We start from the raw sequence: 12,748 nt of genomic DNA, 5'->3' as shown, positions 1-12,748 counted from the left end.
TATTAGTTGCGGGAACTACGGCGTAGGCCGAATATATAAGGCTATTAACCTAATAAAGATAAAATAGACCTAACTTACTAGTAGCTCGCAATAGAGGCCGCTCCCGGAACCTAGTAATAAAACCACTAAGGATCCTAATATAAAAACCATCGCAGTTACCCGATATAAGAAGTTTACTGAGATAAAGGATAATAAAATACTATTATCTCTAGCTCCGAAGGAATAAATCGATTACTAAGAAGCCGCCGCAGAAGGGTTTAATTATAAAAAATAGGTCATAGGGTATAATAAGAATAGCAAATCCTAGATGCCTGCTATAGTCTATCGAAGGGACTACTAATAGAACGACCCTATATAATACGATTATACTCTATGCCCCTAATACTAGGCCGAGGCATTACGAGAATATAATAAAATCTATAAATAATAAAAGGTAGATTAATACGGTAGACTACTATATAATAATTAGATCGCAAAAATAGTAAGTAGCGGACTAACCTAGGCACGAATTATAAATACTATAAACCCTTAGGAGTACTAGTAAAAGGAACTTATATAAGTAGGAGAAAGAATATAAAAAACTAATAAAGAACTATAAAAGGAAGATCCCTACCTATGATTATATAATTAAGATAATAATTAATATTAGAATAGTATATAGGAATAATATATCTAGACGGCATAAGAATATATAGATACCGCCGATAAATAAGAAATCTATATTCGCGCCTACTATAGAAAATTAGCGGAAAACCCTAGATATCTAGAAGTATTTTTTAACCTATAGGACGATATATAAATATACCTGATATAGTAAGAATATACTAATATCTTATAGATATCCTACTAATAATATTAATATAAGACCTACTAAAAGGAAAAATAGGAGTAAGACTATTTTCCTATCGTATTATTATATTAACCTAATAAAAACCTATACCTATAGTATAAGATAGAAAGATATTAAATTTTCTATTAATATAAATCTATTAGCATAGCCTATATATAATATAATAATAACCTCTACTATGCTATCTAGGAGCAAAAATAGGTTACCTATAAAATCAAAGACTAGTAAAAGCAAATCAGCCAATAGGAATAAGAAGACCTAAGAGCCTAAGAAGAAAGGAGCTACTAAGAATATCTATATAGTTAGATCGATGACTATAACTATAAAGTATATAGTAAGAGCGAATATAAATATAATCACTATAGCTATACTCTCTATAAGTCAAAAAACTAGATACCCTATCTAATATAAGGCAACGGATAGATAAGTAAGGGAATAAACTACCCCGGAAGGCCCTATACTCTATAAATAGAGGATATAGGCGATAATACCTAGAGTTAAAAGTATAAGTCAAGGGAGAATAATTAAATACTTTAGTAGATAGTAGAGCTAAATAGAACTACTTCGACCTAATAGCAGCAAATAGGCTTAAGCTACTATAGAGGCATAAATATAAGCCCTATATAATATATAACCTCAAAGGAATACCTTTCGATTATAATAATAAAGTTATTAACTATAAGATTAATTACTTTAAAGTTTTTATTAAAGGGAAGAACTAAGGAATCTTATTTAATATTATACTAAATTAGAGCTATAATCTTATACTTAGTTACCTATAGTTATAACGCTTTAACCTATATTTCGACTAGAGAACTAGCTAGATATTCTCTTGCGATGCTAAGATATCCTTTATATTAAATAATAACTTAGATTAGAGATCTTAAATTTTTACTAATAATAGAGAAATTAAGAAGAGGTAAATATAAGATACTTCTCTACCTATAGGGATAAAATATAAATACTATAACGTACATAATAAGCGAGTATTATAAATAAGCGAGTATTATAAAAATCCTAACCTTTAAGATAGGAATAGCCATAAAAACATAATAAATCGTCTAACTAACTAAAACTAATTACTATACTCTTCTTTAGATATCACTATAACTATTTAATATATTCTTATATTATATCCCGTCTTTCCGCATCCTCCATAGCGCCTTTCCCTCGGCCTCGCTGACCCTCCTTAACCACTACTTCTCGACGATTCGCCCTCTACCCACCCATCTACACTAATCTGATTAATTGCTCCCCTTGCTTCTCCTACTATTATTACTCCTCCTTTCTATAATCAGGTCCTTTTTGCCCTCCGGCGTCAACTTAGTAGGTCATTTGCCTATCGAAGGTCGCGGTTCTCTGCCCTTAATAAGGCATTCTTATGTATTATTACCTTTATTCCCTTAGTAAGTGACTTAAGAGCTCCTAGGATCGACTCTAGAGAGCTACTTTTATGCCTTTTGATTCGTCTATCGAGGTATTTAGACTAAGATTCGGCCTTAAGGACCGTCTTTAGTATCTTTGAAACCTATATAGTAGGGGGGCCGGCCTCCTCCTTAACCGGCGTCGGGGTCCGTAGCTACATATTAAGCTTCGAAATTACGCTTTCCGCGTTAAGTAGAATAAGTCCGGCCCCTCTAAAAGCCGCCTTAATAGCTTTCTCTATCATAGTGGCCTAGAATGCGGCGTAAAAGGCGGCAAAGAACTCGGTCTTAGAAATATAGGTTATTAAGCATCGGATTAGATGCTTGATTTCTTGACTATATGCCTTCTTAAGTAGGCTAAAGTACCTAATATTAAGGGGCTAAAGTAAGTAAGACGAATAAGGCGGCATATAGAGTATAATAATCTTATTTGCCTAGTAATATTTCTTAAACTCAAGAGAATAGTGACTTTCGTGGCTATCGAGGATTAGAAGATAATAATGACCGACCAATCGCATCTTTATATACCAGTCAAAGTACTTTAGCTATTCAAGACCTAGCTTATTATTAGTCTAGCTATTAGGAGATATTACAATAACCTAGTCATCCGGAAGGTTACTATCCCGGTACTAATTAGCGAGGTAATATTAGCCCGTACTAATAATAAACGGCGGGATCGCTTAGCCTTCCGCATTAATCGCCTAGATAACGGTAATCTATTCCCGGTTTCTAGGCTATACTAATTTCGGCTTTTTATATCTTTCGGAGCCTATAACGACTATTCCGCTTATAATAACGCCCATTATAAAGCTAACCTCATCAAAGTTATAGATATTAGCTAGGTCGATACCGTATTTGGCGATTATATTCTCTATGAGCTTAAATTATTTTTAAATTATAGTTAGATCTTTGCATTTGGCCCTCTAGTAGTCGTATCTACGAAAGAAACGCGTCTTAAGCTTATTATGTCGCTTGACGAAGTTAGAAGCCTAGCGCTTGCCGATGGGTAATGTATTCCGGTCGGCGAGTAGTTAGTTAGCTATTTCTTCTATATCGCATAGTCGCGGGGGAAATCCTCGCGAATCTAAGTTAAGAATAAATTAAACTATAGTCTATTCCTCTAGATTAGATAGTTTCCGTGATTTGGGGGTAATATTATATCGAGACTATATGCCCTTATGGCGACGCTATAATCTCATAGGATTAACTTTATAGATCTTTGCGGCGCATCGGAGAGATAATTTTCGGTTATTTTGAATGGCGTGAAGGGCGAGGATAATATTAGCTTTATTATTAAACTCAGGCATATTAGGTGGTTAAGAATTAATCCACGAAGCGGACGTATTATAAGTTAAGGGATTTTTATAATACTCGCTTGTTTATAATACTCGCTTATTATGTACGTTAACGGATAGAAATAATAACGATAAAAGATAATCGCATAAATTATATAATAGTTCTATATACTTAAGAAAGATCTCGAGAAATTAAAAAAAGAAAACCTAGAAAAAGAATAACTTAAGAATATACTATAGAAGTACTAAATCTATAAATAACTCTTCGCGGAAGAACTTAAAATAGGTCTACCGGAATATATATCCTATGACCTTAAGATTAAGTTTATTAATAGGAAATAACCTAGCTTTAATAAACTTTACTTACTTAATAAAATATAATTTCTAGTATTAAAGGAATATATTAAAGATATAATATAGAAAGGATATATTAGGGAAAGTAAGTTATCTATTAAATACCCCGTTATATTTATTCCGAAGAAAAATAGGAAGCTCTAATTTTATATTAATTTCTAAATACTTAATACTATTATAGTTAAGGATTATATATCGCTATCTCTTATTAGCGAGTTAAAGGATTAATTTTTTAAGATAAAGTATTTTATTGCATTTAACCTCAAAGGAGTATATAACCTTATTCGGATTAAGGAAGGATATAAATAGAAAACTGCTTTTTATATTAAGTATAAATTATTTAAGTACCTTATTATGCCTTTTAGACTTATTAATATACCTATTATATTCTAATAAATAATTAATAATATATTATATAAGTATCTAGATATATTTATTATATATTACCTAGATAATATCTTTATCTTCTTTAAAACAAAAGAAGAATATATAGAATATATCTATAAGGTATTATAGATATTATAGAATATTAACTTATTAGTAGAACCCGAGAAAAGTAAATTCTATGCCTCGGAAGTAGAATTCCTTAGATATATTATCTCTTATAATAAGATATATATAGACCCTAAGAAAGTCTTAGTAATTAGAGACTAAAAGGAGCTAACTAATATTAAGGAAATATAAGCTTTCCTTAGATTCGCTAATTATTACTATAAGTTTCTTAAGGCATTTAGGAAAATAGCTATACTATTAATAGAACTCACGAAGAAAAATAAGATCTTTATATTTAAAAATAAAGCTAAAGATACCTTCGATAAGATTAAGAAACTTATCCTAAGCGAGCTAGTACTTAAGATATTTAACCTATCTCGATAAATCGAACTTAAAATAGATGCCTCGGACTTTGCCCTAAGCGCCTAGATTAGATAATAAGATAATAAAAGACGATTATACCTAATCGCATTTTACTCCTATAAGCTATACGGAGTAGAACTTAATTACCTTATCTATAATAAGGAATTCCTTATAATCGTTAATGCCTTTAAGGAGTTTAGGTATTACCTCCTAGGAAGCTAATACTAGATTAAGGTCTATATAGACTATAAGAATATTTCTTACTTTGCGATAACCTAAGAACTTAGCGGATAATAATTATAATACGCTGAATACCTCTTAGAGTTCGACTATATTATTACCTATATTAAAGGATTAGAAAACGGCAGAGTAGATATTATTAGTCATAGGTCTAATCTAGATACTAGGAAAATATAAACTAAGGAATAGCTCCTATACTTTACCCCTAAAGGATATTTATAATAATAAACTATTATATGTACTAAATAATATAATAAGCTAATACCGCTGCTAGAATATATCTAACTTATTAAGAACTGCGGAAAGCAAAAAATCGATGTTATAGATTACGCACGAGGATACTAATATAACTAAGATAGACTCCTAACTTACTAAGGGATAATCGTTATCCCTAAATAAGTATTTGAAATTATTTTTAATTATTACTATAACTAGTCCCCGCATAATAGAGACCACGATTTAATATAGAGATAGATAAATTACCTTTATGATGACTATTAGTTCGAAAGGAAGATTAAACGATAAGTGTATTAGTATATAGAATATTACCCTAAAATAAAACCTATTATTTACGAATGGGATAGAGTAACCGGAATACCTTACTAAATTATTAAAATAACCTATGTAGTAGAATAAGGTAATCTACTCCTTATGAAGATCCTAGAATATAATAAATAACTCCTAAACGATAAAAAAACAAATAAATAATAAGTACTAGAGGAGTTATGATATAATCTTATACGCGAAATATATAGTTATTAGCTATATAGATACTAAGGAATTAATAAAACCTTAGAATAAGTTAAAACGATATATACTTTTCCTAGTATAAAGAAAATCGTTACTATTATTATTAGTTAATATAACCTTTGCGCAAAAACTAAGGCACGACGCTATAAACTATATGGCAAACTATAACCCCTATTGGTACCTTAGTTACTATAGGAAGCTATTATAATAGACTTTATTATGAAACTACCCTTATTAGAAGAACTAGCTACTAGAAACTTCTATAATAGTATTCTTATTATTATAGATAGACTTATGAAATTTTCTTATTTTATACCCTATAGAGAATTAATAATAGCTAAAGAATTTACTTACCTCTTTTACTTTTATATCACTAAGATATATAATATACTACTCGAAATTATTATAGATAGAGGACTATTATTTGCTTTGAAATTCTAGTAAAACCTCATAGGATATTTAGGAATTAACTATAAACTCTCTATCGTATATTATAAGGAGATAAATAGATAAATGGAATATATAAATTAAATACTAAAATAATACCTCCGATACTATATAAACTACGAATAAACCGACTAGGTTAAAAAGCTATTAGCCACATAGCTAGCCTATAATATAGCTATAAATAAAAGTATAAAGATTATATTAGCTTATACTAATTTTAGATTTATACTAGACGTATACTAATAAATATGAGATACTATTATTAACCCTAAAGTAATCCTTACTAGCGACTAACTAAAGAACCTATATGAAGAAATAAGAATAGAACTCGAGTTTATTAGAAATAGGATAATAAGCTATGCTAATAAGAAAAGAATTAAGGGACTGATCTTCTTAGAGGGAGATATAATCTACCTCGCGATAAAAAATATTAAAATAAAATACTAAAATAAAAAGCTCGACTATAAATATATTAGACCCTATAAAATTAAGTAGAAAATCTTAAAATATAATTACGAACTAGACTTACCCCCTAAGGTTAAGCTCTATCTAATCTTTTATATTTTATTACTCGAATTAATATAAGATACTATTTAAGTTAAGATAGATAATAAGCCCGACATAGAGGTCGATAGACTAGAGGAGTATATTATAGAAGCTATCCTTAATATAAATAAAATTAATAATAAAATAATATACTTTATTAAATAGAAAGACTACCTAGACTTAGAAAATACATAAGAACCCCCGGAATACCTCACTAATATATAATGCCTTCTAAAGGACTTCTACTAGCGATATTAGAAGGAGACACAAACTCGAGGCTAATAGCACTCTAGTTAATAATATCTATAGCACCTATAGACTACGTAGTAATTATAGCCTCTAACTTTATTTTCTCTATCTCCTCTAATTTATCTAGGGAACAAAGGCTATAAATAGCTATCTTAATACCTTTAGTGCGTAACTAATACTTTTGGCGATAGAGCCGAGTCAAACGAGCTAAAACCTTATTTACCCTCGCTTAAGCCTCTTAGGCCTCCCGCTATAAACGCAGAAAGTCCTCTTCGGCACGCTCTTCTTTAGAATCTAGATAATTAGACTCTCGGTAAATACGATTTACTAAGAAAATCATTAGTAAAATAGAAAAACCTATAGGCGAGAATATATAAATAAGCACTAGAAATATTCGCCGATATATCGCAAGAAAGGCCATAACGAGTATACTCCCCATAGCGATCTAACTTTTTAGGCAAGGCTATATAGCATAGGCTATGGGAACGATAAGATAAATAAGGTATAATTTTAAATCTAAAACGGTTAATAGTATTACCTAGTTTAATAATAGCTAATTACTTCTTAGAAAAGGCAGGACGACTAGATATATTAGTAAAAGATTTTTATAGGTTTAGGATTAGTATACGCACGCGAAATAATTAGGGTCGTAGATATGGCCTTAAGGATAAGACTAACGGAGGGGAGATATTATATTATGACCCGAAAAGACCCTAGGCCACGTGATAGGAAGGACCTATATTAGCCGATTAATTACGCATAGATTAGAATAGATTATGCCTCGCAGGCCATGATCCTCTCTGAGCTAGCTAGATAGATCATAACGGCTTAGGCCCTATAAGGCATAATCTATTATGAGCTATCATATCATAGGAAGTATATAAGATACGCTTATTATACTCTCTTATATAATAGCTACCTTAGCTATTAATATAACTTAGTTATACTTAATACCTTAAGTATATTACTAGACATAATATTATACTACCTTTTAAGGTTACATAATATTCTCCTCTACTAATATAAACCCATATAACTGGTTTATCCCTTGGGAAATATCCTCTCGTCACAAAAAGGGGTTCCTTCTAGGTTAATAACTAAATAAGGCATCTATTTATACCTCTATAATAGCTTAAGCCTATTTACTATTATTAGGTTAAAGTAATTCTACTTAGCTCTACTATTTACTAAAGCATTTAATTATTCTCCCTTGACTTATACTTTTAATTCTAGGCATTATTGCCTATATATTCTATTTATAGAGTAAAGGGCTTTTTATAATAATATATTCCTATATTTATCTACTTATTGCCCTATATTAGATAAGGTATCTAGTTTTTTAACTTATTAAGGGCATAGCTAAGGTAATTATATTTATACTCGCTATTAGTATATGCCTTATAGTTATAGTTATCTTATTTATATAGCTATTCCTAATAGGCTTATTCTGCGATTTGGCTATTATTAGGGTAATCGCTATAGTTCCTTTCCTTTATAGGGTAGACTTTATCGAGGTCGCTATATCTAATATAATCGGCATAGTCTTATAGGATCTAATCTATTAGTCCTTAGTCTTCTCCGAGGTATAATTAGATATTTTAATATTATCTCTTATCTTCTTATTTCCCTATATATATAAAGAAATTAAATCCCTTTTTTACTATTTATTTAAATCTATTATATATACTTAGGATATATTTCTTATATCTTAGGCATATATCTTTATTATAGAGTATTACCCTTATACTAAGGTAGCTTCCTTCTAGGGCCTACCTTTCTTCTATTATAATCTTCTATATAGTAATAATAAATTATTATTCGAGGGTAATAGATCTATCCCTTTTAGGGGTAAAATAGATATTAGTTATACTAATCCCTTTATTCTATCTATAGATCCTATATTAGTGGGTTTTATAAGCAAGGTAGGGCCTATTATTAAGTCCCTATAGTTATATAGGAAAATAATTATATTCTTATTTACTCTAGATATATATACTATAATAGTAGTCCTTATAGGAGATCTATAAGATTTCTTCATATTAGGGGTATATTAATTAGGTATACTTATTATCCTTTATATTATAGTATAATCCCTATTATAAGTTTATAGCTATTTCCTCGTGATATACTCGAATAGGGATATCTCTTATATCTAAGTTATTTCTTTCTTCTTATTTTATTAATCCAGAGGTTCTTAGTCCCCCTTAAGTAATTCTAAGGATTTATTCTTATTATTTCTTAATTTTATAATTATTCTATTTATATTTATATATTGCCTTATATAGGTTTTTATTATATTATACTCTTATAATACTAATAGAGTTATATTAATAGAAAACTTAGTATCCCTTTATTTTATATTATAAATATAATTTATTATTAGGCTAATATAATAAGGGGATTAAGAAATAATCTTATTCTTATTTCTCTTCCTTATACTTCTTATACTAATAGTATTAATATAATATCTATAAAATACTAGGGTATTCTTTATATATTAGGTAGGTTTATATATTATTTTATATATTAAATAATGCTTCTAGGTATTATAGGTTCTTAATTATTATTTAGTGGTATATACGGATATATATATCTTATATATCGGTAGTATTTATATATTCCCTTGCGGTCTAAATATATTATTCCTATAATATATTTTAATATTAGTTTCCCTATTTATTATAGAGTTATAGGTAATATTTTTCCTTTTATAGACTATTATCTATCTTAGGGTTTCATCGGTTATAGATCTAGGCTATTATTAATTATTATTAGGCTTTAGCTCTAGCGCTATAGTTAGGATCTTTATCATATCGCTTAATTTATCTTATTACTACGATAATCTTAGTATTAAGGTCCTTATTAGGTTTATTAGTCAGTTCAAGTAGTAGTTTCTATCCTAACCTATCTATAAGATAGAACTATTCTATCTTCGAAGGTTTTATTATAATATAATATAGCTTTAGCTAAGGGTAATTATTATGCCTAAATTATTCCTTAGTGAGGTATACTTAGCCGTAGGGCATAATAACTTCTCTTAGCTCTAGACTAGTATTATTATACCTAGTCTAGGCTATACCGAGTATTTTAGTTATCTAGAGGGCCGTCTATGGTCTGCTATTAGCTTATATGAACCTTACTTATTTTTTTTTGCCTTCGGGGAGCTATTATTATTATAGCTAATAGTGGCCTTCCTTAATATTATGCTACTTCTTATAGTAGATCTTCTCGATATAGTTTATCTTATAGTAATATCGGCATTTAAGTCTATAGTAGTTATATTTCTTTTATTAAGTTACTTTAAGTTTTATAGGTCTTATATAGGTCCTATAAGATATATCGTTTTATCGGTATTGCCCTTAGTTAATATTAAACTAAGGTTTTTAATAATTTTCTTTATTATTATAGGGGTTTTAGAGTTTCTTTTAAAAGAATTATTAGTTATTAATCTTAACCGCTTAACCGATATAATCGACGAGGTTATTAGGCTAGTCTTCTTTATAGAGTTTAGCTTATACTTCTTTCTTAAGTCTATTAAAGAAAAAGAATATTAGGGGTTCTTAATCTTAATTAAGCTTTAAGGCGAGCTAGAGGTATTTAATATTATATTCTAATATAGAATAAGTTTATTAAAATGCCTTAATTTCTCTTTTTACCTAGGCTCTTTTATCTATTATTCTAAAAGCTTATTAGAGCGCGGCTTTAAAGGCTTTAAAGCTAGAGTAGAGGTTCATAGTCTATAGCGAGTATTTATTAAGTAGTTTAATAAGGTACTCCTTTATAGTAGGTTTAAACTAGGCTATAGTATACTTAGTGAGATACCCTATGGCATATTAGACCTTATTAGATGCTATAATAAACTATATAGGGTAATAAAGTATAAATATATATAGTTATATAAGGAATATTAGTAACTTATATATAGTATTATTAAACTTCTCTAATTATTTTAGCTTTAGGATTTCTCTAATATCCTTACCCTTTATAGCGGTAATTATTATATTATTAATATTCTAGATATTCTTATAATATTATTAGTTTTAAATTTACTAAGTAGCAGCTATATAATTAATAAGTCCTCTAAGTTCCTCTATTTTAATAATTATAATAATAACTTAGGTATAAAATTACTTAACTTCTTTATTATTATTATTTATTTCCTCGTCGCTATTAAGGTTAGCCTAAACTAGTATAATAGGGGTAAATAAGTAATTAATAGGTAAAACCTATTAATAGTTATTACTAGGAGTAGCCTAAGTAGCTATTATATTTAATATTATTTAAGGTAATACGAGTAATCCTCTAAATAAGAGTTATTAATATATAACGAGAGGATATTTCCTATAGGATAAACTAGTTATATTAGTTTATATTAGTAAAAGAGAATATTATGTAACCCTAAAAGGTAATATAATATTATATTTAGTAATATACTTAAGGGTATTAAGTATAACTAAGTTATATTAATAGCTAAGGTAGCTATTATATAAGAAAGTATAATAAGCGCATTTTATATATTTATAGTTAATCTTTAGATTAATACTCTCTAGGTTTAGTCTAAGGTGGGATTAATATTTTTAATATTTGGTCCTTAGACTAATGCGGGCGATATTTGGTCCCTTCGGTCCCTTGCTTAGTTAGAGTATTTCTGCCATATTTCCCCGCCTGGCTTATATCATGGCCGTGACAAATAGCCTATTTTACCTAAAGCTATTTCTTAGCTAGGTATATTATTACTAGCTTAGGATTTAATAAATAGATACTTAATTTCTTAAAGCCTAAGATAATATTATATACTATAAATCCTTCCTTAAAGACTTTTTATTTTAACTTAGTAAGTCTATTAATATAAAAGAAAAGGTATAACTTACCTAAAAGCTATAGATAAAATTAGCGCGAGAGAAAGAGATATTTCCTTTTCGAAGCTATTTACTGAGAAGCTTCTAATAGGTATTTTTTAATAGCTAAAAGACTTTAATATCTATTAGCTATAATATATATATAAAATAAGGTAGCAAAAAAGCTATAATAATATAAAACTTAGTATAATACTCTCTAATAATAAAGACCTTATATCCTATAAAGCTATTAAAGATAATAAATCTCTAGATAATTATATTAATAGCCTATAAGATAGGAGGAATATTATATTAAATATACTTTTATATAGGATCTCTAAGGAACTTATTATACCTAAATTACTCCTTAAATATCTTTCTTATATACTATGCCTTAGCGGATTTAGCCTAGGAATACCGATTAAAATATATTATTTACTTAAGAGTAATCTCGCTATTAGAGAAGGCTATATTAGACTAGGTAAAGTGGATATTAAGATCGGTATCTATATATGCCTAATCTAATATAGGCTATATCTTAAAGATAAGCTATAGTAATATTATATTACCCGCCGCGCTGCCTATATTAATAAGGGTATAGGTCTCCCGGTTAGAAGGGGAGAGAACTTATTTCCTTATCCTCTACTTTATCTATATAATAAGGACTTTAATACTTTCCCTAAGAATCCTAATCCTAATATTAGCCTAATTAATATTCTAATACTTAGAGGTATTAATATTATAACTCTAGATAATCTTAGTAAGGTTCTTAAACTATTATTTAAGGTTATTAAGACTATTAGCTTCCTAGGACTTATAAGATTATTCTATAGCTTTAAGAAATACCTATTTAAGCTTAGGATAATTATTATAAAAGCGAGTATATTATATTTTACTAAT

This window comes from Fusarium vanettenii (genome assembly GCF_000151355.1).
Source record: "Fusarium vanettenii 77-13-4 chromosome 15 genomic scaffold NECHAsca_57_chr15_1_0, whole genome shotgun sequence".
Lineage (NCBI taxonomy): Eukaryota > Fungi > Ascomycota > Sordariomycetes > Hypocreales > Nectriaceae > Fusarium > Fusarium vanettenii.
This window is presented reverse-complemented; position numbering follows the sequence as displayed.